A 26,884-nucleotide genomic window follows, 5' to 3' on the forward strand; every position below is an offset into this window, starting at 1 on the left:
TGAGGATCAGAGAGGCAGAGCTGAGGGAGCCTATCCTTACCACCTGTCAGTGATCCAACAGAAAGTCTAGGATCCAGCTGCACAAGGTGAGGTGCAAGCCAACCTGGATGAAGTAGTAGAAGAGTGGATTAGTAAGATTGCTGATGAGACAAAGGTAGGGGGTATTGTGGATAGTCTGAAAGATTGTCAGAGGTTATAGCAGGACATCAATAGGATGCAGAACTGGGCTGAGAGGTGGCAGACGGAGTTCAACGCAGATAAGTGTGAGGTGGTTCATTTTAGTAGGTCAAATTTGAAGACAGAATAGAATATTAATGGCAAGACTCTTGGCAGTGTGGAGGAACAGAGAAATCTTGAGGTCCGTGTCCATAGGACACTCAAAGCTGCTGCACAGGTTGACAGTGTTGTTAAGAAGGCATATGGTGTGTTGGTATTCAACCATGGGATTGAGTTCAAGAGCCGTGAGGTAACGGTACAGCTATATAAGACCTTGGTCAGACCCTACTTGGAGTATTGTGTTCAGTTCTGGTCACCTTACTACAGAAGGATGTGGATACTATAGAGAGAGAGTGCAAAGGAGATCTACAAGGATGTTGCCTGGATTGGAGAGCATGCCTTATGAGAATAGATTGAGTAAACTTAGCCTTTTCTCCTTGGAGCAACGGAGGATGAGAGGTGACCTGATCGAGGTGGATAAGATGATAACAGGCATTGTTCATGTGGATAGCAGAGGCATTTTCCCAGGGCTGAAATGGCTAACACGAGGAGGCATAGTTTTAAGGTGCTTGGGAGTAGGTACAGAGGGGATGTCAGGGATAAATTTTTCACAGAGAGGCTGATACATAGAATGCACTGCCAGCAACGTTAGTAGAGGTGGATACAATAGGGTCCTTTTAAGAGTCTCTTGGATAGGTACATGGAACTTAGAAAATAGAGGGCTATGCAGTAGAGTAATTCGAGGCAGTTTCTCAGTTTCTAGAGCAGGATACCAGGTCTGCTTAACATTATGGGCCAAAGGGCCTGTAATGTGCTGTAGGTTTCTATGTTCCTCCAAAACACCAGATTTCTCGACATATGTCAGTGATAATAAAACCAGATTTTGATTCTGAACAATGCACAGTGCATGGAGAAAATTAGGGATCAAGAGTATTTATGACTCCTGTGTAATAATGAACTGGAAAACTCTCTCAAAATACATGGTCAAATTGGTACATGAGTGCTGAAGTACATCAGAACACCATGGAAGTGTTATTGGAATTTCATGGAAAAGAGTTGGTTAACAAGAATCTGCAGAACCTGAGCTATGGGTGTCAAAGAGAAGCAAAATGCCACTGACATGACACTACCACCAAAACATTCATGACATAAAGCTTTCAAAGCATCTTTCTTCCCCTATCAAGAAAGTGGTTACCATCAGCAAAGACGAAGCACTCAATGTTGAGTACAGAATGAGATGTAACAGTATGACAGAAATGTCATGCTTTGTGATCAGGAGTTTTATTCAATGAAAAAACAGCCATCTGGATTTCAAAAAACACCATCTATCTTTAAAATTTATTCATTAGTAAACAAGTCAAAGAACCTAAGCAACCACTGAGATGAACTCTTGTCAAGCCTAATTCCATTATCATGTTTCAAACAACAATCTCTCATACTCTGCACCACCACTTTGATATGTAAAGCTGGAACTGCTTACATATTTAGATACCAACTAGGAGCTGGAGAAGACCATCTGGCCCTGAGCTTGCTCTGGCATCCATCAGATGATAGCCAATCAAACTGCAATCTTGACTCTGTATTCCAACCTTTGAGCAACAACCTCTTGCTTTTCAAAAATCTGCATCAAACAATGTTTCCATGGGCCTTTGAAGAGTTCCAAAGATGTTCAATGCTCTGAAAAAGAATGCACCTCATTTGCATAAATTGGGCAAACCTTTCATTTGAGAAGTGATGCCTATTTCCACAAACTTCCACAACAGAAAACAGGGAAAGGACTAATAAGCTTCAGCTCAGTGACACTGCAGCATATTTCCCACTTCTTTTGAATAGAAATAGCCTGACAGCAAGTGACTGCAAACCTAATGAGAATTGTGATAGATAGATAGATAGATAGATAGATAGATAGATAGATAGATAGATAGATAGATAGATAGATAGATAGATAGATAGATAGATAGATAGATAGATAGATAGATAGATAGATAGATAGATAGATAGATAGATAGATAGATAGATAGATAGATAGATAGATAGATAGATAGATAGATAGATAGATAGATAGATAGATAGATAGATACTTTATTCATCCCCATGGGGAAATTCAACTTTTTTTTTCCAATGTCCCATACACTTGTTGTAGCAAAACTAATTACATACAATACTTCACTCAGTAAAAAAATATGATATGCATCTAAATCACTATCTCAAAAAGCATTAATAATAGCTTTTAAAAAGTTCTTAAGTCCTGGCGGTTGAATTGTAAAGCCTAATGGCATTGGGGAGTATTGATCTCTTCATCCTGTCTGAGAAGCATTGCATCGATAGTAACCTGTCGCTGAAACTGTTTCTCTGTCTCTGGATGGTGCTATGTAGAGGATGTTCAGAGTTTTCCATAATTGACCGTAGCCTACTCAGCGCCCTTCGCTCAGCTACCGATGTTAAACTCTCCAGCACTTTGCCCACGACAGAGCCCGCCTTCCTTATCAGCTTATTAAGACGTGAGGCGTCCCTCTTCTTAATGCTTCCTCCCCAACACGCCACCACAAAGAAGAGGGCGCTCTCCACAACTGACCTATAGAACATCTTCAGCATCTCACTACAGACATTGAATGACGCCAACCTTCTAAGGAAGTACAGTCGACTCTGTGCCTTCCTGCACAAGGCATCTGTGTTGGCAGTCCAGTCTAGCTTCTCGTCTAACTGTACTCCCAGATACTTGTAGGTCTTAACCTGCTCCACACATTCTCCATTAATGATCACTGGCTCCATATGAGGCCTAGATCTCCTAAAGTCCACCACCATCTCCTTGGTCTTGGTGATATTGAGACGCAAGTAGTTTGAGTTGCACCATATCACAAAGTCCTGTATCAGTTTCCTATACTCCTCCTCCTGTCCATTCCTGACACACCCCACTATGGCCGTGTCATCAGCGAACTTCTGCACATGGCAGGACTCCGAGTTATATTGGAAGTCTGATGTGTACAGGGTGAACAGGACTGGAGAGAGTACGGTTCCCTGCGGCGCTCCTGTGCTGCTGACCACCGTGTCAGACCTACAGTCTCCCAACCGCACATACTGAGGTCTATCTGTCAAGTAGTCCACTATCCAATCCACCATGTGAGAGTCTACTCCCATCTCCGTTAGTTGCAGCATTCATCAGCTCTACTGCAGTGCAATCAATCCAACTAATAAATTTTGGAGGACTATCCTGTAACAGTGTTAACAGCAACTCCTCCAAACTGCAGCATGTAAAAACTACTTGCAATGTGAGACTTTGCATGAGATAGAATAACCTCTCATTATCATTCCACTGAATCACTTGTGCACTAGGATTCAATGCCAGTTTAAGACAAACATGTAAATGAAAGGTTCAAAGCTAAACAAATCCTAGATTCTGTACAATCTACAAGTTAAATAAGTTAAATAACTTTAAATAAAAATTAAAAGTTAAATAACAACCAGGAAAGGAGATGGTCAATGCTGGAAACCCGGAGCAAAGCACAAAAGGCTAGAGGGACTCAACAGGTCAGCAGCATCTACAGAGGGAAATCGAAAGTTAATGCTTCAGGTCAAGACTTTTCATCAGGAGCTTTCATAATACTCATCACAAGTAGATGACTTCATATAATGCAAGAACATAGAATTACTTAAGGGAAAGTTTATGAATTTCAAACCGTCTTTCATTCCAATTCTTCTCCTTCCTCCACCCCAAACACACAGTAAGCATATTTTTTTCTTTTAGATAGTTTGAAATCAAACAGAAGAATTACAGTTAATTAAAAAAATAATTGTCACACATATTTCAGCATACAGGTTTAGCAAAATATTATAATTGCATCAACATTTAAAGCAGCAAATAAATACTTGAAATAAAATAGATTGCTAAAAGTATCCAGATTCCTGATGGTACCATGTCTTACCTACATCAGTCCACAAGATCATTAGAGTGCCATAGGACATATTGAATATATAATCAGCAAAGAAATTAAACCATCACTTCAGAATACAAGTTGATCTGGCTGTACAGATAGGAAAACGGTGCATAAATGCTTAGAGGGAGCATCATTAAACCAAATTCTGTAAAATTCCTTAAACAATGATGGCTTTGTTGAAAATTATTCATAATATTACTGGCAAAAAAAAATGGAAGAAAATCTCCCAACTATTACAAGTTACTCCATTCACAGAAGCATCTGATATGCAAGAGTTAGGTCAAATAAATCACTGATTTACCCAAGAGGACAAGACAAAAACTTTAACAAAATAGTGGTTAAACACATTTCTACCATGATGCTCTAATCACCTCCAAAAAGATCTGCTTTTGCAGTTTTGGATTCATCTAAATTTTTTGATATACAAAAAGATTACTTGAATTTTCAGATTTTCAAGAACTCTTGAAAATCAAGTCAACAAATCTGAAGCAATATATTTCACTTCTTCATATGTTGAATTAAAACAAAACTACAGTCAGGATAACCACCATAGCTGCTGTGAGATTTATCAAAATTTCCAGTCTTCCAGCTAATAATGAGCTAAGCTGCAGGCCAGCACTGGAAAGCTGTATCCTAGGAAGAAAACACACGAGAGGAAGGATCTCAAGGAGGTGGTCAAAGACATCTTGAAAAAAAATGTCTTATCTTATGCAACCTCAGGAAATCTCTATCCACAACTGCCTGAAGTGGCAGTGAGAATCTCAAGTCCTGTATACACAGCAACAAGAGCACACCAGCACAGAAGCTAGCCACCCTAGCCAATTAAGCATCTGCTGTCCCAGATGATGGATAATATATGGTCTTTATACTGGCATTATGAACGACCCAAGAACCCTAAAAAAAAAAGGTGGAATATAAGCAAATCATCTGCGATGCCGAGGAACCGCCAAAAGCTAAAGCGACCGCAAAATTGAAAGAGGCTTTTATTCTATACTTCCTCAAATTTGGTTTAACAATCTTTTTTTTTCTTCTTCTTCTACAATCTTAGCACCTGGAACAAATAAGCATTTTGGCTGTCATTTTATTGCACAAATTTTGTGTGAAACTCAAACCTTTCTGGCTCAGAGGTAACAAGACAACATATTATTCCAGAATAAAGCTCCCAAAAAGTTGGAGTGGACATCAAAAAACAAAAAGAAACATCCGTGCGTTGCAGAAGGGAGTTAGAAAACATTATTTTTTTCTTAGTAAGAATTTCCCATCTCCACTTTATTTTTCTTGTTTCATTATTAATTCATTTGCTAGTCAGTAGTTGCATTTCATAATTAATTTTTCTAGCATATGTAATCCATACTGAATACAGAGCTTCTGATTATATTTAAACCTACCAATGGTACTCATATCCAAAGAAGTCAACAGGTTGCAAGTACACTTGGTATTTCCAAATGTACTATACAAGTATTTGTTGAACATGGCCACAGAAATTGCAACTCTAGTTTGTAAAGAACTCTTTAAATTACTCAATCTGTAGCTACTGAAGCAGCTTAATAAAAAGTAACAGACTGCTCTCAACAAGCAATGGACAGAAGGTTATCAAAGCCATAACAAATTGCATGGTTAAACATGTAAATAGAGAATTTTGGAACAGTACAGAAGTGGTGACAGAAATCATTCTTCAAAAATACTTCTGTAAAAAAAATTAACACCAAGGTGTTTTTTTTAAAAAAAGGAACTTTATAGACTGAACTTACTGTGTGGATACCAAATAATTTCAACTGAGATTATTTGCGCTTATTGCAATTTCAAGGAAAGAGTTGGGCAGGTTGATAATTGCAGGGCTTCAGTGTGAGATAGCTGAAAATATGTCAAGAAAAACTACAAAGGGAACAGGCTGTATTTGAAACAGAGGAAGACCAATACTCTCAACAGGGAAATTTTTTTCTGCCACCAAGGAGGGTTTAAACTAGATTGACAGGAGGTGGGTCGAGAGAGAGCAAAATTACTGAGATTTCATGGATACACGCAGCAACAAAAATCTGCATGCTTAGCTATTAGGATAGCCATGTTTACAATAAAAGGGTAGGTAGAAATACTTTTAAACTGCATCTGCTTAATGTGCATAGCTTAACAGTAGGACAGATAAACTGAGGGCATGGATTGTCTCAGGACTGGGATGATATGGCCCTAAAAGAAAGGTGACTAAGAGAAAGGCAGGATTGACCACTCAATGTTTCAGGATACCGAAGTTTGTAGATATATTTGCTTTTCATTATCCATAGTCATAGAAAAGTACAGCACAAAAACAGGCCCTTTGGCCCATCTAGTCCATGCCAAACCATACCTACCACATTAAGGATGAAAGATGAAATCATGAAGGGAAACTTCTTCACTCACAGGGTTGAGAGAGTGTTGAATGAGCTGCCAGCACAAGAGGTACATGTGAGCTCAATTTCAATGTTTCAGAGAAGTTTGGATAGGTACATGGTTAATAGGGGTAGGAGGGCTATAGGCCCAGTGTAGTTCAATGGAAGTAGGAAGTTTAAACGATTTTGGCATGGACTAGATGGGCCACAGGGCCTGTTTCTGTGCTGTATTTCTCTATGACTCTCTGAAGAGAGGAATGGCAAATGGTTTCCAAGTTAGATAAGTGTGAGGTGATTGCATTTTGGACATTTACAACAGCGTAGCAACTACACTGTTGAATGGTAGGGCACTGATAAGTGTTGAGGAATACAAGAACTTGGGTATACAAGTGAAAAGTTCGCTGAAAGCAGTCAAATACACAAAATGTTGAAGGCAGCATTAGCATACTGGCTTTCAGTCAGGTCAGAGATCAGGAGTAGGGATATTTTATTGCAGTTATATACATCATTGGTGAGATCGTACTATAGAGTGTTGTTTAGTTTTGGTCACTATGTTGTAGGAAAGACATTGCAAAGCTGGAAAGGTGCAGAAGAGATTTAAGAGGATGCTACCTGGACTTGAGGGCCTGAGTTATAGGTAGAAGTTGGCCACAATGCATCTTTCTTCCTTGGAGGTCAGAAGAATGATAGATTACCTTAGAGAAGTTTATAAAATCATGAGAGTGTGGATAAGTCACAGTCTTTTCCCCAAAGTTAAGAGTCTGAAACTAGAGACCACAGGTACAAGAGAGGAGAGATTTAAAAGAGAACCTAAATGCAACTTCTTAAGACAGAGGGTAGTGAGTGCCTGGAATGAGATGCCAGAGAAAGTGGTCGAAGTAGGAACAAGAGCAACATTTAAGAGACATGTGGATAGGTACATAGAGGGGAAGGGTTTGGAGGTTATGGGCTGAATGTAGGCAACTAAAATTACTGGAGAGAATGCTGTGGTCAGCACAGTTCAGTTGGACCAAAGGGCCTGTTTCCATGCTCTGTGACTCTATGGTGAAACAATGGATACTTAGACTGGAGAACTCAGCAGTTTTAAAGGGTTATATGGCCGGAATAATTACAGGAATACAACAAACCAAACTTATTGAACAACTTGAGAATAAAATGATGATAATTTAATGCCAACCCTTTGATGGACCAAACTTAGTATATGAAGGCAGGGCTAGTCAATGAGCCACTATGTAAAAGGACACTGTTCAAGTCTGAACAAGTGAGTCACCAATCTGAAAATAAGCAAAAGGCTAACTGTACTTGAAGTGAATGCTTGGTCCAGTGGGTTACATGCTCCATACCCAAGAAAAGCAAAGTGGAAATTGCAGAAGTGTCTTTCAAACACGTGGAAACAAGTTAAGTGCCCAAAGACAAAAATAAATCTCAGCAACACACAAATGCTGGAGGAACTCAGCAAGCCAGGTAGTATCTATGGAAAAAAAAGTATAGTCGACGTTTCAGCCCGAGACCCTTCAGCAGGTCCTGGCCTGCTGTGTTCCTCCAGCATTTTGCATGTGTTGCTTGGATTTCCAGCATCTTGAGATTTTCTCTTGTTTCTGATTGGATAAATCTCAGCAAGTAGTGTAGCCTCACTAATCGGAAGACTTTAAGAAACAGTTTTCAGAAGAATTAGCAGGCATTTGGTTAAGTATAAAGCAAGCATGTTCAAGATATATGTTTAACACCTTTTTTTTTAAACCACTAAGTAATGGGACAAGGGGGAGGATGTTTAGAAAAATAGCAAATCTAAATTTATAAGGTTTGTAAATTTTCAAAAAGGTACTTTATAATTGGCATCCCAAATGAAGGAAGTAATAATTGAATACTTCGAAACGAAAATCAGAAGGATCAGCATGGATAAATGTAAGGCAATGTTTGATTTAGCTGTTGGGTTTTGTTGAGAATGTGTTAAGTAAAATAGTTAAGGGGGGCTTGCATTAGATATGTTTTCAGAAACTTTTCGATAAGACTTTAATCAAACTTTAGATTAGGTGACAGGATGGAGCACCCAGCTTTAAGGGTGTTGGACTCACATGGATTGAGAATAAGTTGTTTGGTAGAAAGTAAATACAGAGGATTCTTGTTATTTGGTACATTTTGTGATCAGTCTATTTCGGTCCAATTAAGCAGCTGCTCCAATCAGCCAAAGTTTCATGAAAATAATTTAAAGGCATATAAAAAAAAGTCAGTTTAAATGAGTAACAAATTATGCAGTTAAATGAAATATAATAGGACAAATTACAACACTATTAATACTACCATACCAATGTCAAACTGTATTAGTTCCTCACTGTTATCAATGGGGGAATTCATCCAGTGTCCTCTGCCGGGTACTTTTGATTGACTATTAATAAAATCATGACAGACACCCAGTGCAAATAATGGACTGCCTTCATACAATGCTTTCGAAGACTGCATCCTCCATATATCTTCACTTTCATTGTAATAATTCAAGTTGATTGGCAATACCTTCCAATTATTTGTAGTTCTGAAGTTGCTGGCGTAATGAAATCTCCTCATTTAAACTCTCAGGTGTTCCTGGCGTCTCCAAGCCTTGAAACCGCAGTAAGCAAAACAGTTCTGAATTGTCTTACTGCTTACTTCTTGCTAACTATCAGTGACAAAAATCTCTGCTTTTTGAACAGAAACACAAGTGACTGGCACTATTCAAAAATTGTTCTCTCTAAGCACAGTGTAGCGTCTAAAGGCCACCAAATGCACATGACTGGTGCTAGTTAGAAACTTCGGAAGCAGTCTGCTGTCCCAATTGAGTGGCATAGTGTTCCAAATAAAGAAAAGGAATCCTGGCTATTTTCTCCATTCGTAAAATTTGTCCCAAATAAACAGCTGCCCCAATTAACTGATGGCCTAATTAAGCAGAAGCCTCTGTAATCAGAATAAATTGATCTTTCACCAGTAGGTAGGTTATAATTCACAGGGTACTGCAGGTATCAGGACTTGGGCTACAGCTAGCCACAATTTATATGGTTTGGCTGCAGGGAACAAATGCCAGATTTTATATGCTTGCCAAGGATTCAGAACTAAAAAGAATTGCGAATATGGAAGATATAAAAATATAGTGACAAATCAGCAACTTTGCAAACTAAATAAGGTGCAAAAATAAGGTTAGCTACTAATACACAACTAAGAGAGCAAAGTATGCTTAGCATGGTGGGAAATCGGGTATATCGTACAAAGGAACCTGCATCGCCTGGTATACAAATTCATTGAAAAACATATGGTGCAGGAAATCATTAAGAGGATGAATGACGTGTTGGCATTTATTACAAGAGGATTTACATACAGCAATAAAAATGTCGTCATGCAATTATATAGGGCCTTGGTGAGACTACAACTGAATCACAAACCAACAGGTTTGATCTCCTTACTTAATGTAAGAAGTGTATTGCCATGAAAGGAAAGTAACAATGACTCACTTAAAAAATTATGAATATGCTGTTCCAAGAGAAATTTAGGTATTTGGCCTCTATAGTTCCATTTGCTCATTGAAAAGAGTTTACGTGAGTGAGAAAGGGCTTGAATTGGAAGTAGTCTTGCAATGTTGTTTTTAAGGCAGAGGTTGATAGATTCATGATAAAGTGGCAGAACAACCTTGAAAGATAAAGTGGCCAATTCCTGCTCTCAATTTATACACTTGTATTCCTGATGCAGTATATACCAACTGAAATAAAATTAACATGTGACACTACTTAAGCACAGAAAAGTATCATCTTTGGTAGACAGTAGATTAAGGCCTCAGCTACCTGTGGGCTGCCCCCAGCACATCTTAAAGCTTGTGCTGGTTAATACAAACATATTTCACTATATGTTCCGATGCACATATAATAGATAAGTGAATCTGAATGTCATAGATTTTTTTTGAAAAGCAGAGTTCTATTGAAGCAATTTGTTGAAGGCAGTGAGTCAATCAGCAATGGGGGGGGGGGGAAATAAAGGAGTAGCTGATATTTTAGGTTGAAACCTGCATCGGAAATTCTATTGTTTTCCTGCCCAGTTTTTATACTTCAACCAAAAGCACTAAAAAGACAAATTGGAGATTCCTCACAGAGGAAACTATATTAAATACAGACTACATTGACTACAGCTCTGCATTCAACATCATCATCCCCTCAAAACTAATCAATAAGCTCCAAGACCAAGGTGTCAATACCTCCTTGTACAACTGGATCCTTGATTTCCTCACTTGCAGACCTCAGTCAGCTCAGATTGGCAACATCCACTCCACAATCTCCATCAGCACAAGTACATAACAAAGCTGTGTGCTTAGTCCCTGCTCTACTCACTTTATACTGTGAAGCTAAGTGCAGATTTTATGCCATATTTGTTGATGATGCCACTGTGGTTGGCCCAATCAAAAGGTGGCAATGAATCAGCATATAGTAAGGAAACTGAAAGTCTGGCTGAATAATGCTACAACCTCTCACTCGATGATTATGTATTAATCATTGAGGAGGAAACTGGAGGCCCATGAGCCAATCCCCTCAAGGGCGACGAGAGGTGGAGAGGGTTAGTAACTTTAAATTCCTTGGTGTTATCATTTCATAGGATCTGTCTTAGGCCCAGCATGTAAGTGCCATTACAAAAAAAGGCATGGCAGCACCTCTACTTTCTTAGAAGTTTGCAAAGATTCAGCATGTCATCTAAAACTCTGACAAACTTCAATAGATGTACGGTGAGAGGTATAATGACTGATTGCATCATGGCCTGGTATGGAAATGCCAATGCCCTTTAACGGAGAGTCCTACAAAAAGTAGAGGATACCACCCAGTCCATCACAAGTAAAGCCCTCCCCACCACTGAGCAGAGAGAAAGCAGAAGAATGGGGTTGAGAGGGATAATAATCAGCCATGATAGAATGGCAGAATAGAGTTGATGGGCCTAGAGGCCTAATTCTGCTCCTCTGTCTTCTTGTCTTATCTACAAGGAGTCCTGTTGCAGGAAAGCAAGGACCCCCAACATCCAAGCCATGCTATCTTCTCACTGTTGTCATCAGGAAGTAGCACAGGAGCCTCTGGTTCCACACCACTAGGTTCAGGAACAGTTATTACTCCTCCACTATCAGGCTCTTGAAGCATAGGGGATAACTTCACTCAACTTAATTCATCCCAACACTAAACTGGTTCCATAACCTATGGACTCATTTTCAAGACCTCTACAACTCATGTTCTCCATATATAATGCTATTTATTATTATTTTGTTTTATTTTACTCTTTAATATGATGACACATGTATGTTGATAATAAATTTACACTGAACATTTCAAAAGCACAAAATTGATTCAAGACTTTTTTCTCAGTGCATACCAGGGCTCCAAATTAAGACAGTAATTATTAATCAAGCTGGGACGCCATCATCTCACTTCTTGACATTTAAGAAATGGATGATTAAGAACATTACTTGCATAAAAAACTAATCATATAGCAAGGGAACATGCAGTCTTGCCATTTCTATAAATGCAGGCAAAATCTTTACCCTCATAGCGAAGAAACAGCAGAGCACATGAAGCTAGATAGCTCCAAAATGCAATATAATGAAAACAGAAATTCAGAAAACACTCAACAAATTAAAACAGATCCACTTCACTTTTCAGGCAGGAGTTGATATGTTTCATCACCAACCTCTCAAAGCACTTCATCACAATAGATGTAAGTGTGACTATACAACAGTGATTGAGGCAGGTTACTACATTCTTCTTAGGCATCGATATAATTGAAGCCTACTTGAAGCATTTGGGTACTTCAGACTGCCAATGTGAGAGGCTAAAGATATCAGTGAACACTTCAGTCAATTGATCAGCACAGGTCTTTAGTGCTCGGCCAGGTACTCCATACAGACCAGATGCTTTCCGTGGGTTCATCCTTCTGAAGAATGCTCTCATGTGAGCTCAGAGATTGAAATCACAGGGTCATCGGGGCTGTGGGAATTTTTGAAGGTTCCTCCATGTTTTGATGGTTAAAGCAAGAATAGAACGCATTCAGTTCATCTAGGACTAAAGACGTTGTCATCTATGTTGCTTGATTTCACTTTGTAAGAGGTTACAGCACTTAAGCCCTGCCACATCTATCGAGCATCCTTCAGTGATTCAAGTGTGGTGAGGAATTGACTCCGTATGTGAGATGGCTTTCTGGAAATCATACCAAGACCTCTTGTGTCTTACTTGGTCATCAGACCTGAATGCCACTGATCTAGCCCTCACCAGATTGCTAGGTTCATACAGCTTCTGGTTGGAGAAGACTCTGAATGATTTTGTATGGGCACACTCACCCACAACTGCTTCAATCAAGTCCGTGACAACCATCATGTATTCATTCAGATTCTCTGATGAATGCACGAACACGGCCCAATACACCGACATGAAGCAATCCCGTATTTGCTCCTCAGCCTCCCATGATGCCTTGCTTTTTAGCCTCTACCGTGTATGCAGGTAGCAGCAGGCCAGCCAAGTGTTCAGCTCTCCTGTAATATGGTCTAAGCATAGAACAGTAGGCATCCCTGATTGTAGTATACCAGTGGTTGAGTGTGTTGGATCCTCTGGTGCTGCAAGTTATATAATCATATAACAATTACAGCACGGAAACAGGCCATCTTGGCCCTTATAGTCCGTGCTACCCACCCACCTACCTGCACTCAGACCATAACCCTCCATTCCTTTCCTGTCCATATACCTATCCAATTTTTTTTTTTGACAATATCGAACCTACCTCTACCACTTCTACTGGAAGCTCGTTCTATACAGCTACCACTCTCTGAGTAAATAAGTTTCCCCTCGTGTTACCCCTAAACTTTTGCCCCTTAACTCTCAACTCATGTCCTCTTGTTTGAATCTCCCCTACTCTCAATGGAAAAAGCCTATCCACATCAACTCTATCAATCCCCCTCATAATTTTAAATACCTCTATCAAGTCCCCCCTCAACCTTCTACGTTCCAAAGAATAAAGACCTAACTTGTTCAACCTTTCTCTGTAACTTAGGTGCTGATATCCTGATAATTGGGCAGTGATTTCTTCAAACAAGCTGGACTGAAGCTCCTGACTGATTTGAAATGCATTGGGGTGGGCTGTTTCTTGCTTGGTGATGGCAGCATTCAATATCTCGAGTGCCCAATTAACGTCAGCTTTTGGTGGTATGTAAACTGTGGTCAAGGTCACACAGGAGAACTCTCTTGGTAAGAAGGGTCGGCATTAGATCACTGGATGCTCCAAGTCAGAGGAACAAGAGTACAACAAAGCCGCCATGTCCAAGCGTCACAGAGTTATTCAAAAGCATAGAGCATAGACCCTCCCCCCCCCCCCCCCCCCCCCACCTTTTGCCTTTTCTTAATCAGTAGTTCAGTCCATCTTATGTATTAAGAAACCTCTGGGGTCTTACTGACACAGCCAGCACGTCCAGAGTGAGCCACATCTCTATGAAACAACATACTGCAATTCTTCATTTCCCACCGATACAGCAATTTTGCTAATAGGTCCTCAATCTTGTTCTCCAGCAATTATACATTTGTTAATAAGATGCTGGGTAGAGGAGCCTCCATTGCTTAGCATTTCAGTCTGGCTTGGAGACCTCCCCTCCTCTAGCCGTGGCAAAGTATCTTAGTCTACTTAAAGGTGCCAACTCCAATAACACTAGAAAATAGCCTCAAAATAATCAGAGTGAAGGAACCTACACTCCTGTGATTCCAAACCCTATGCCACTGTTGCTGATAAAATGTGAAATATCTATGTGGTTTTTAAAACAATGATTTCTCCTCAAAGAATTACTAGATCCTACCACATACTACCAGATCCTTGTCCCGATCACAATCCTCCCAGATCCCAGTATATTTACGCAGAATAAATGAGGCATTCTTTTTAAGCATGAAGTGCAACTGTACAGACATCTCTACAGTTCATTTGAACAGTTAGGCAATTTTTCTATGGAATGCACAAGTCCACTGTGATATTGTCTTATCCTTATCGAATTGAATGATCTTTATTATCATTATACATAGGTACAATGAAACTGTTTGGCTTCCTCTCAATCAAAAAAAAGATAAAAACAAAACAGTAATAGAAAAACAGTATTAAATAGATAAGTAGCAGAAAATAAGTTGCAGCAGCACTATCTGAACATGCACTATCCGAAAATCTCCAAACAAGTTAAAGTGGGAGTTCTAGATGAATAATTGTTCCCAATTTTCCCACTGCTGCTCATACGAATAGAAACGGCTTATATTATCTTTGGAGAGATAACCAGCTAACCCCCAAAAAAACTTGCAAACTCTGGTAAGACTTTAACTCCAGGCCTGGGAATGCATTAACCAGTCACTGATTTATGCAAGATTGCCTGTTCCTTAAAGTACCGCAATGAAGAATAGATTATAATTATAACAATGGTTCCTTTAAATACATCCTTCAGTTTCAACAGTCAGTATCTATAAACTGTACTTTGTAGCCTAATGCCATCAGTAACACATTTGTGAAAGATTCACAAGAACAGAACCTATTCAAATCCCTCAAGGAAAAGAACTCAAAATTGTCCTTAAAAAATGTTTCTAAATACTTGCATTGGTTTCTAATACTAAATGCAAAAACAAATCTAAACCACTCATTTAGGTTGACAGAATGTATTATGCTGAACAGAATGAGTACACGAGGATTAAAGCAGAGAATGTGCAAAACCCAACATTGCCATCTCTCAAATAGTTCTTATAGACACACGTGTACCCATTTTAAAACAAGCTTTTCTCATAGCTTTTAACATGTTTACTGCAGCTGTCTTTTTTTTAAAAAAAAGCATTAATGCTTCACCATGAGAAAAAGATGTCATGTGATATCTCTTGTGCCACCAAGTGGTAGGGGTCCAGTGCTCGACTTTCACAGTTTCCTCATTTTGGCTACTATTCCAAGTGAGGAACATTGCTGTGCAAAGCAGAGAGATCTGGGGTGTAAACAGTGGGTAGGAGATGGTAAGAAAAATTGTTGCCTGCTCATTCAAGAGCAGCATATACCTTATGACACAAGAAGATTTTTGCCAGAGAAAATTCTGAAAAACAAGAAAAGTGAAATGAGAGGCTCAACACAACAGGTAAGTAATCAGTAAATAATGGCTTGTACCATGTGTTGAATCACAAAACCAAGCAAAAATGACTTAATCACATTCTTATACACATCTGAGGATATTGATGTTTATTGTGCATGTTCTGTGTCCTTTGTGCCTCAACGGACCTGAAGGAACAATAATTTCATTCCGCTTTGCACTTGTGCATTGAGAATGACAGTAAACAATCTTGAAACTCTTCCAGAACATCTGGAAAGGTTACCATTGCAGAAGCAAAATTTCTCACCATTCCCAAATGGTACTTTACAGCATTTTATTTATGACAAAGCTGAGCTAACTGTTTTAAGCATCAATTTGCCCTCAACTAGTGCAGCACAGGAAAGCAATGGCAAACATTTCTAACAGTAAACAGCAGCTTAAAAGTAACACACCAGCAAGAGAAAGGGCATAAACAATAAATTCTGCAGATGCTCAGAAATGCATAGCAGCAAACACAAAATGCTGAAGGAGCTCAGCAGGTTAGACAGCATCGATGGAAAGGAATAAACAGTCAACATTTTGGCCCATTACCCTTCAACAGGACTGGCAATCAATTCTGGGGACCCAGGTCTGCATAAGATAATCAGGTATGTCTTGCAGAGGGCTATTTCAAAAGCTAAGGAACAGTTCCAAGCGAGGTTGGAAGTGACATTGGATGCATGGCAACTCTGACAGGGTTTGCAGGCCATTACTTCCTGCAAAGCAAAACCCAACATCATGATTGTTTCACTCAGATAAGCTCAATGCCTTTTAGGCTCACTTTGAAAGGGAGAATAAAATTACAGCTATGAAGACCTCTGCAGCATCCAGTGACCCGGTGATCTCCGTTTTGGAGGCTGTCGCTGGGCTATCTTTCAAGAGGGTGAACCCTCGCAAGGCAACAGCCTTGAAGGAATACCTGGAAAGGCTCTGAAAACCTGCCAACCAACTAGCGGGGGTGTTCAAAGACATTTTGAATCTCTCATTGCTACAGTCAGAAGTTCCCACCTGCTTCAAAAGAGCAACAATCATCCCAGTGCCCAAGAAAAGCAGGGTGAGCTGCCTGAATGACTACTGTCCAGTAGCACTCACATCTATGATGATGAAGTGCTTTGAGAGGTTGGCAATGGCTAGAATAAACTCCCATCCCAGCAATGACAAACAAATTGTATTGGGTCCGTCGCCACAATATGTCTACAGCAGACACAATCTCATTGGCTCTCCACATGGCCTTGGATCACCTGGACTATACAAATACTTATGTCAGGATGCTGTTTATTGACTATAGCTCTGCGTTTCCTAACACCATCATTCCTACAGTTCTGATTGAAAAGCTCCAGAACCTGGCCTCTGTACTTCCCTCTGCAACTGGATCCTAAATTTCTTAACCAAAAGACCACATTCTGTGTGGATTGGTAATAACATCTCCATCTCACTATCAACCCAGGCGCATCTCAGCAGAATTAAAGCTGGATGTGGAGGCTCATGGGGTGGCATAAAGACAATGGGAACTCTATCCCTATTATGCAGGTGAGAAGATGAGGTGAGGGCAGATGTCCAGGAAATGGAGTAAATGAGGATGAGGGCAGCATAAATGATAGAGGAAGGAAACCCCATTCTTTGAAGGACATCTCAGATATTCTGGAATGTAAAACTCTCAGAAAAGCTACTACAAGGACAACCACAAAAAAATGACTAAGCAGATACTGTGGCAACCCACTTTCTGCGCAGGCGAACCGGCTCACAAATAGCCAGCACGCGGGGGGGAGACTTTGGTAATGCACCTCTGACGTCATTTCCGCCCGGAGAGGGCAGGCGCAAGGGATAAAATGCCAGCGCCGCGAAGTTTGAATAAACTAGTTTCCAAAAAACTTACCGACTGCATGTCATTATTTCAGCGCTGTGTGTAGCACATCGCTACATTAGTAACCCCGACGGTCCAAATGGGATTTGGACCAAAGATGACCAACTCTTCATCTGTTCACACAGTTTTGCTAAAACTGCCGACTTTCTGAACGCTGCGACTACGTGTGTGGTTTAGCCAAGCAGAAGCCCAGTTCCAGATTCGGCAGATATCCTCTGATTCCACACGTTACTACCACATGGTGAGCGCCCTAGACCAGGAGGCGGCCGCCCAGATTGCGGATTTCATACAGTCGCCCCTGGAAGAAGGCAAATATGAAGCATTCAAGGCGCTGCTCATTGGGACCTTTGGCCTCTCACAGCGCGAGCGGGGTGCACGCCTGCTTCACCCGGACGGTTTGGGAGACAGACTGCCGTCAGCATTGATAAACGAGATGCTGTCCCTGGCTGATGTACACAAGCCCTGCCTCATGTTCGAGCAAACGTTCCTAGAGCGACTGCCCGAGGACATACATCTGCTGCTGGCCAACGCAGATTTCAGCGACCCCCGGAAGGTGGCGGCTTGGGCAGACGTGCTGTGGAAAGCCAAGAGGGAGAGTGTGGTGTCCGTCCGTCAGATTACCAGGCCACGCGCCCAACAGCAGACCAGACCAGGCCCGGCAGGGGGGCGCACACAACACAGAGGCAGGAGTGAGGAGGCCAGTGAACAGTGGTGTTTCTACCACCAGCGGTGGGGCACAAAAGCCCGCCGTTGTCGCCCGCCCTGCAAGGGCCAGGGCCAGCTGCCGCCAATGACTATGGCAGCTGGCCACCAGGACAGCCCCTTGTACGTCTGGGACAAACAGTTGGGATGCCACTTCTTGGTCAACACCAGAGCGGAGATCAGCATCTTGCCCCTGACGGGGTACGACACCCACAACAGGAAGTCAGGACCCACCCTGAGGGCCGCAAACGGCAGCACGATACGGACCTACGGCACCCGCACAGTGCAGCTGCAGTTCGGCGCCAGCCAGTTCACGTGGGACTTCACACTAGCCGCAGTGGCCCAACCACTCCTGGGGGTGGACTTCTTGCAAGCTCACAGCCTGCTGGTCGACTTGCAAGGGAAAAGACTGGTACATGCCGAGACTTTCCAAACATTCTCCCTGGGTGAAGCCAAGTTGCCGGCTCCACACCTGGACTCCATCACGCTGTCGGACAACAAATTCACCAGAATCCTGGCGGATTTTCCATCGATTCTGGCACCGCAGTTCACGGCAGCCATGCCCAGACACGGGGTACAGCACTTCATTCCGACCCAGGGACCACCCCTCCACGCCCGCGCACAAAAAGACTCCCCCTGGAAAAGCTCCGCCTGGCGAAGGAGGAGTTCAAGAGGATGGAGGAATTGGGGATCATATGGAGGTCCGACAGCCCATGGGCTTCCCCCCTGCACATGGTACCCAAAGCAGCCGGGGTTTGGAGACCATGCGGCGACTACCGCAGACTGAACGAGGCTACAACTCCAGACCGCTACCCCGTGCCGCACACACAGGACTTTGCAGCAAACCTGCACGGGGCAAGAACCTTTTCCAAAGTATACCTCGTCCGGGGATACCATCAAATCCCGGTGCACCCTGAAGACATCCCCAAAACAGCACTCATCACACCGTTCAGCCTGTTCGAGTTCCTCCGAATGCCATTCAGCCTGAAGAATGCCCAACAGACGTTCCAGCAGCTAATGGACGTGGTGGGACGCGACCTGGACTTTGCTTTCATCTATTTGGACGACATCCTTATAGCCAGCAGTTGTCGTCAGGAGCATCTGTCCCACCTCCGCCAGCTCTACTCCCGCCTGAGTGATTTCGGCCTCACGATCAACCTGGCCAAATGCCATTTCAGTCTCGATACCATCGACTTCCTGGGCTACAGGATTGCCAAAGACGGGGCAACACCTCTGCCCGCCAAGGTAGACGCGATCCGCCACTTTGCCCGGCCCAACATGGTCAAAGGCCTGCAGGAGTTCGTTGGTATGGTGAACTTCTACCACCGTTTCCTCCCCTCAGCAGCCCGTATCATGCGCCCTTTGTACACCCTGATGTCAGGTAAAGGCAAGGACATTACTTGGGACGAGGAGGCCGCGGCCGCTTTCGTTAAAGCCAAGGAAGCCTTGGCAGATGCCGCGATGCTGGTGCACCCCAGAACGGACGTTCTGACCGCCCTCAAGGTGGACGCATCCGACACAGCAATCGGTGGGGTGCTGGAGCAGCTCATCGAGGGGCGCTGGCAACCCCTGGCGTTCTGCAGCAAGCACCTACGACCATCCGAACTCAAGTACAGTGCTTTTGACCGGGAGCTGTTGGCACTGTATCTGGCAATCCGGCATTTCAGGTACTTCTTAGAAGGCAGGCCGTTCACCACGTTCACAGACCACAAACCGTTGACCTTCGCGTTCACGAAGGTGTCCGATCCCTGGTCGGCTTGCCAGCAGCGACATCTGTCCTACATCTCCGAGTACACGACGGACATCCAGCATGTCTCGGGGACGGAAAACGTTGTGGCGGACGCACTCTCCAGACCAGCTGTCCAGGCCCTGTCCCTGGGGGTGGACTATGCAGCACTCGCGGAGGCGCAGCAGGCAGACGACGAGATGCCCAGCTACAGGACCGCAGTCTCGGGTTTGCAGCTGCAGGACTTTCTCGTAGGCCCAGGTGAGAGGACCCTCCTGTGCGACGTGGCTACCAGCCAACCTCGCCCCATCGTCCCGGCAGCCTGGAGGCAGCGAGTTTTCAACTCCATACACGATTTGGCGCACCCATCTATCAGGACAACCGTCCAGCTGGACTCCAGCAAGTTCACGTGGCACGGACCGCAAGCAGGTCAGTGAATGGGCCAGAACGTGCGCGCAGTGCCAAACAGCCAAGGTGCAGCGGCACACTAAATCCCTGCCGCAGCAGTTCGATCCCACCTACCTGAGGTTCAACCACATTCATGTGGCTATCATGGGCCCCCTACCAGTGTCCCGAGGAGCACGGTACCTCCTAACTATGGTAGACCAGTTCACGAGGTGGCCAGAGGCAGTCCCGCTCACCGACACATCTGCCGATTCCTGCGCCCGAACACTGATCGCAACCTGGGTAGCACGCTTCGGGGTACCAGCCCACATTACCTCCGACAGAGGCGCCCAGTTCACCTCCAGCCTGTGGTCGGCTATGGCCAGCCTGTTGGGAACACAGCTGCACCACACAACTGCCTACCACCCACAGTTGAACGGACTTGTGGAACGCTTCCACCATCACTTGAAGTCGGCTCTCATGGCCTGCCTGAGAGGACCTAACTGGGTGGATGAGCTTCCCTGGGTCCTGCTTGGAATTCGTACAGCACCCAGAGGATCTGCACACCTCGTCGGCCGAGTTGGTGTAATCGGCCCCTGGCCGTCCCGGGAGAGTTCATACCAGCCCCAAGGGGGCAAGAGGAAGAACCCGCAGCAGTCCTGGACAGGCTACGCGAAAGGCTCAGCAACCTGGCCCCCGTACCAACTTCACAGCACGGACAGACCCCGACCCATGTACCCAAAGACCTGCAGAACTGTAAGTTTGTGTTTGTACGAACGGATGGACACTGGGCACCGCTACAGTGGCCGAACGAGGGGCCATTCAAGGTGATCAACAACAACGGGTCCACGTACGTTCTGGACGTTGGGGGGAGAGAGGAGGTTTTCACGGTGGACCGACTCAAACCAGCCCACATGGACTTGGCGCAGCCGGTCAAGGTTCAGGCACCACGGCACAGAGGCAGACCTCCCAAACAGAGGCTGATCCAGACTGTGGACATTGGGGGGGGGGGGTGGATCGCCAGTTCGGGGGGGGGGGGGGGGGGGGTTATGTGGCGACCCACTTTCTGCGCAGGCAAACCGGCTCACAAGTTGCCAGCGCACGGGGGGAGACTTTGGTAATGTACCTCTGATGTCATTTCCGCCCGGAGAGGGTGGGCGCAAGGGATAAAATGCCAGCGCCGCGAAGTTTGAATAAACTAGTCTCGAAACGACTTACCGACTGCGTGTCGTTATTTCAGTGCTGTGTGTAGCACATCGCTACAATACTGTACTTACATTACCTGTTCCCAAACTTGAATTACCAACAATCTACTGGAACAACAGCCATCAGCATGCATGCAAAATCCAGATGCACTGTGATGTAAACTGTACATTTTATACAGCAATGCATTGAACCAGAATATCTCAATTCACAAAGAAGCCAAGATCTCATAAAATCAATAGCTAGGAATAATATTTAAAAAGAGAAGTCAAACACTTGACTACCTGGTTCAGAAACCTAACTGTTACTTTCTTCTAATGAAACAGAGCAGCAGCGAGTGGCAACTAGAACTCCCATGGGGTGACAGCAGTATCGTGGGAGTTCTAAATAAAGAGATGCGACACCCATATTAGCCATCCTCAAGATAAGGTGCATACCTTCTGGAACGGCTAGAATTGAAGGAAATAACTAAGATAGAAACAGATTTTTTAAAAATAGAAATGCTAAAAACAAGATTTTCAACTTTGTGAAATAAGCAAACAAGGGGTATTAATCTGTTGCCTATTCCAAAGAGCTGGCTGGTCAGGTGCTCAATAGTCTCACTGTTTGTTGTATGATTCAGTATCATTCAATATTGATGCCAAACAAAGCAAAATATTTTGCTAAATGGAAAATAAGCAAAATCCTTACAAATACAGGCCTGCCTCTCAGTCTGAGCCTCGTTCCATTCTCAAAAGACTCATAAAATTGATGGCATTCTCAGGAAGCAATCATTCCATCAAGTAATTTTGGATATGTTAGCTTTAGAGCTATGTTCTTCATGTACTTGAATTTAATGGCATTTCACATTTCCATTCAGTTAATGATTTTACACTCCAAAAGAATGAACACTATCTTCAATATTTAGTTGGTACAATCTCAAGTGTGACTACTTCAATACAAGTTTGACAACTTATAAGTAAAAACTGAAGTATAGTAGTACACAATTTTGTTTTCTATTTATTATTTATTTACAGATACAGCATGGAATAGCCCCTTCCTGCCCAGCGACCCACCTATTTAACCCAAGCCTAATCACAGGAGAATTTACAGTAACCAAATAACCAACTAATTATAACATGCACTCCTCTGTGCATAGGTGAAAAAAGTTTATATAAACTTCAAATTAAGTCATCTTCTAAAGATTCCTGTGCAGTTTTTGTGCAATATTTACATTCACCCTTAGTAGAAGCAAAGTTCAATGCTTATCAGTCTGAGATCAGTCTTCTAGAGAGTGTATCCGTGGAAAGCATCTGGCCTAGACCGTGCCCCTTAGATCCCGTGTAGCTCAATGGCTGGGGGGAATTGCAAACACTTTCAACCTCTCCCTGCTTCACCCTGAGGTTTCCACCTGCTTTAAGACCACCATCTTCCCGGTACCTAAGAAAAGCAAGGTAACGTGCCTTAATGACTACCACCCAGTGGCTTAGACATCCACCATCATGAAGTGCTTCAAGAATTAGCACACATTAACTCAGACAACTGCAATTCACCTTCCACCTAAACAGGCCTACAGCAGACACCATCATCCTGGCTTTACACTCATCAATGGATCATCTGGACTGGAAAGACACCAATAATAGATGATTGACTGAAGCTCCACCTTCAATACTACAACTCCAAGTAAACTCATCACCAAACTCAGACCTGGGAGTCAACACTTCCCTCTCCAACTGGACCTTTGACTTCATACTACTGTCCGTGAGGATAGGCAGCAACACCTCCACCAAGATCATTTTCAAAACTGGTGCTCCACAAGGCTGAATCCTCAGCACACTTTTCTACTCCTTGTATAATCACGACTGTGTGGCCAGATTCTGCTCTAACCTACAAGTTTGCAGATGATAGCATTATATTGGGCCATATCTCAAATAACAACACATCGAAGTGCAAGGAGGAGACAGAATAACATGGTGCCGTGATAACCATCTTTTCTCTAACGTCAACAACATAGAGAGCTGGTTACTGACTTCAGGCAGGGAAGTGGTACACACACTCCTGTTAACATCAAAGGAGTTGAGGTTGAGAGAGCTGAAAGTTTCCAAGTTCCTACAAGTGAACATCAACAATAGCTTGTACTGGTGGACACTTAAGGCAGAGACATCACAGACAAGAAAACTTGCGAGTGCCAATGCTTCCTCAGGATGCTTAAGAAATCTGGCCTGTCAATTCACCATAGAAAGCATCGTATGTGGATGCATCACGACTTGATGGAGTAACTGTTCTGCCCAAGACTGCAAAAAACTGCAGAGAGTTGTAGACAGAGCTCATATATCACAAAACCCAGCCTCCCATGCACAGACTCTATCAATACTTCTCACTGCCAGCAAAATACGAATACCCCACCCCAAACATTCTCTTTGCTCCCCTCTCTTATAGGGCTTCAAACAACCAAGCCTGAAAGCACAAACCACCAGACTCAAGGTCATCTTCTACCTGCTGTTATAAGACTATTGAATGGCTGCATCGTGTGATAAGATGGACTCTTGACCTATGACCTTACATCTTATTGTGTACTCCACTTCATTTTGTCTGGAGCATTACAGTTGATTCTGTCATGTTTTACCTTGTACTACGTCAATGCACTGTGTGTAATGAACAGAATGAAAAACAACACGTGACAATAACAAACCAATTTCATTTCCAGTTGTCAAATATGCTACATCAAGCAAATCTAGCTACTTAATTTCTTAGTACAGAATTTGGCTCCAAGTTTATCCATTTCAATGTAAATCAACATTTAAAATTAAGTTTCAACTTAAAGATGGAAAGGTGAAAACTATTAAAATGGGACAGGAGGAATAAAAGTGTTTGATGCTGCAGTGAACAGGTGAACTTCTTTCTCACACTGTCCTTGAAGCCATCATTACTAATTACAAGATCTGTTCTTTTTGTTCCATTGTAACTATTACACCCAGTTACAAATTTTACTCCTAAAAGTTAGTGCGACCAGAATCTTACTGCACCAGCAGCAATACAAACCAACTACAGTATCATAAGTGACAGGACAGTAGAGTAATTCATTCTCAACTTCACTGAAAATGAACCGAGGCCAGCACATGAAAGGTACATGATACTTCACTGCAAATCACTATACCATAAAAGTATTAATCAGCAGCAAGAATAACCAGAAAGTTATCTTGTGTGTCCAAGAGCATCTGAAAGCATAACTATACTGAGGCAATTTATTTTGGCAATCACTACTTCAAAATAGAATGACTTCACAAGATTGAACTACTGCTATATTGAGCAATGGAGAACATGCTGCAAAAATATTTCAGCAAATTCACCAAACTGTACACACTAATCTGTAGCGATTAAAAACTTTATCAACAACTGTCCTGAGCTTTTAACATTTTCTGGGTTTGCCTATCATGATGAACCTGAGAGCTTAATCTTCAGTGTTGCATATTTACACTAATAAAAATTGACACAAACATCAAATATGCATTTAAACCTTAGTCAATTAAACATCAGGACTGCAACTTGTACCAGAACTCTAGCTGAACCAGGCAACTTAGTTATAATTAGTTATGTTTATTTCATGGTTTTCATTTTGACTGAGTCTCTTTTTAAAATTAAAAAATTCATAAGCAAAAGACACCAAACACCCACACAGTAAGATTTACAACAAAAAAAATCACAATCTAACTGAGGTTTATAGATCTGAAGCAATCTGAAAAGCCTATCAGCAGATATGGGCATGAAGTGTGATAAATAAGAAAAGGGATGGAATTCAGGAGGTGGGAGGAGGAATAGGGATTAAACAAAGTGTAAAGGAAAGCAAGAAAGGGGAATCAGCCAGGAGTGCAAGGGAGAGGAAGAGAAAATGAATCAGCAGGGTAACAAAGCGGGGGCTGAAAGGGGGTTACTAAGTAGGGCTAGAAAAGGTGTGCAAAGAGAGAGAGGATCAGCCAAGGAGAATCAGATCATCAAGGGAGGGGAGCAGAGAGTGAGGAGGTGCAGACAGTAGTGGGGAGGGGTAGCAATGGGAGGAAAGGGTTTGAGGGCGAGGGGGGTAAGGAGGGTTGTAGGAGTAAGGAGAGGTAAGGATGGCGGTGAGGGGGATGTTGGGAGGCTGGGGCTGAGGGTTATGTTGGGAGGCTGGGGCTGAGGGTTATGTTGGGAGGCTGGGGCTGAGGGTTATGTTGGGAGGCTGGGGCTGAGGGTTATGTTGGGAGGCTGGGGCTGAGGGTTATGTTGGGAGGCTGGGGCTGAGGGTTATGTTGGGAGGCTGGGGCTGAGGGGATGTTGGGAGGCTGGGGCTGAGGGGATGTTGGGAGGCTGGGGCTGAGGGGATGTTGGGAGGCTGGGGCTGAGGGGATGTTGGGAGGCTGGGGCTGAGGGTTATGTTGAGAGGCTGGGGCTGAGGGTTATGTTGGGAGGCTGGGGCTGAGGGTTATGTTGGGAGGCTGGGGCTGAGGGTTATGTTGGGAGGCTGGGGCTGAGGGTTATGTTGGGAGGCTGGGGCTGAGGGGATGTTGGGAAGCTGGGGCTGAGGGGATGTTGGGAAGCTGGGGCTGAGGGGATGTTGGGAAGCAGGGGCTGAAGGGATATTGGGAGGGTGGGGGTGAGGGGATATTGGGAAGGTGGGGTTGAGGGTGAGGGGGATGTTGGGAGAGTGAGAGGGATGTAGACAGGGTGGGGGCGAGGGGGACGTAGGCAGAGTGGGGGTGAGGGGGATGTGGGGATATTGGGATGGGTGGTGGAGATCCTACCTCTCCCTCCCTCCTTATCCCCGACTTACCGCCTTTCATTCCAGCCGGGCTCTCATTCTCCGCCGGCGCCGTCCGCGGGCCACCCTCAGTCAGCTCAGTCCCTCCCTCCCACGGCCCAGCTCGGCTACCCAAACACCTACCCTTCCCCCTCCCACCCTCCGCCCCTCCTCCCTCTCGCTGCCCCTCAACTTATTAAAAGGCCGAAGCCAAAATACAACATGGCGGCCACCGAGGCCAGGTCTCGCGAGACCTCCTTCTCGCAGGGCCCGAAAGACAACTTCGTTTTCACCGTCTACTCAGTACTGCCATCCTGGGTTCGGCCACGGTAATGCGCAGCTCCGGCACCAGAACTTAGTTACTGCACTTGCTTTTTATTAAAACTTCGCGGCAGAGTAATGGGATCTGTCAAAAAGCACCTGAAGTCATCTGAAACAGCAATCATGCAGTTTATTTCCTTTTTATCTTGAACTGCTGTTGAAATAAAAATCAAGTCAGATCAATTGATATGCATAATTTAATTTTAGTAAATGCGTCATATAAATTAATTACTGTACTGCAATCACAAAAGAAAATGGAAAAATAAATTTGATAGTCAAGGCATAATTCCCAAAATATTTTA

The 26,884-nt window shown here is 43.4% G+C and overlaps 1 protein-coding gene across 16 annotated transcripts in view; it reads right to left on the reverse strand.

The window, feature by feature from the left end:
• tab3 (TGF-beta activated kinase 1 (MAP3K7) binding protein 3) overlaps positions 1-26,422 on the reverse strand; it is a 149,548-nt gene extending 123,126 nt beyond the window's left edge. For 14 of the 16 annotated variants that reach the window (XR_012098949.1, XR_012098948.1, XR_012098950.1 and 11 more), the window contains exon 1: positions 26,295-26,422. The gene's annotated coding sequence lies outside the window, so the exon portion shown is untranslated. The remainder of the gene's footprint in view (positions 1-26,294) is intronic. The other 2 variants (XM_073045639.1, XM_073045638.1) reach the window with 2 other exon arrangements.
• Positions 26,423-26,884: the final 462 nt, after the last annotated feature.

This window comes from Hemitrygon akajei, chromosome 5, assembly GCF_048418815.1.
Source record: "Hemitrygon akajei chromosome 5, sHemAka1.3, whole genome shotgun sequence".
Taxonomy (NCBI): domain Eukaryota; kingdom Metazoa; phylum Chordata; class Chondrichthyes; order Myliobatiformes; family Dasyatidae; genus Hemitrygon; species Hemitrygon akajei.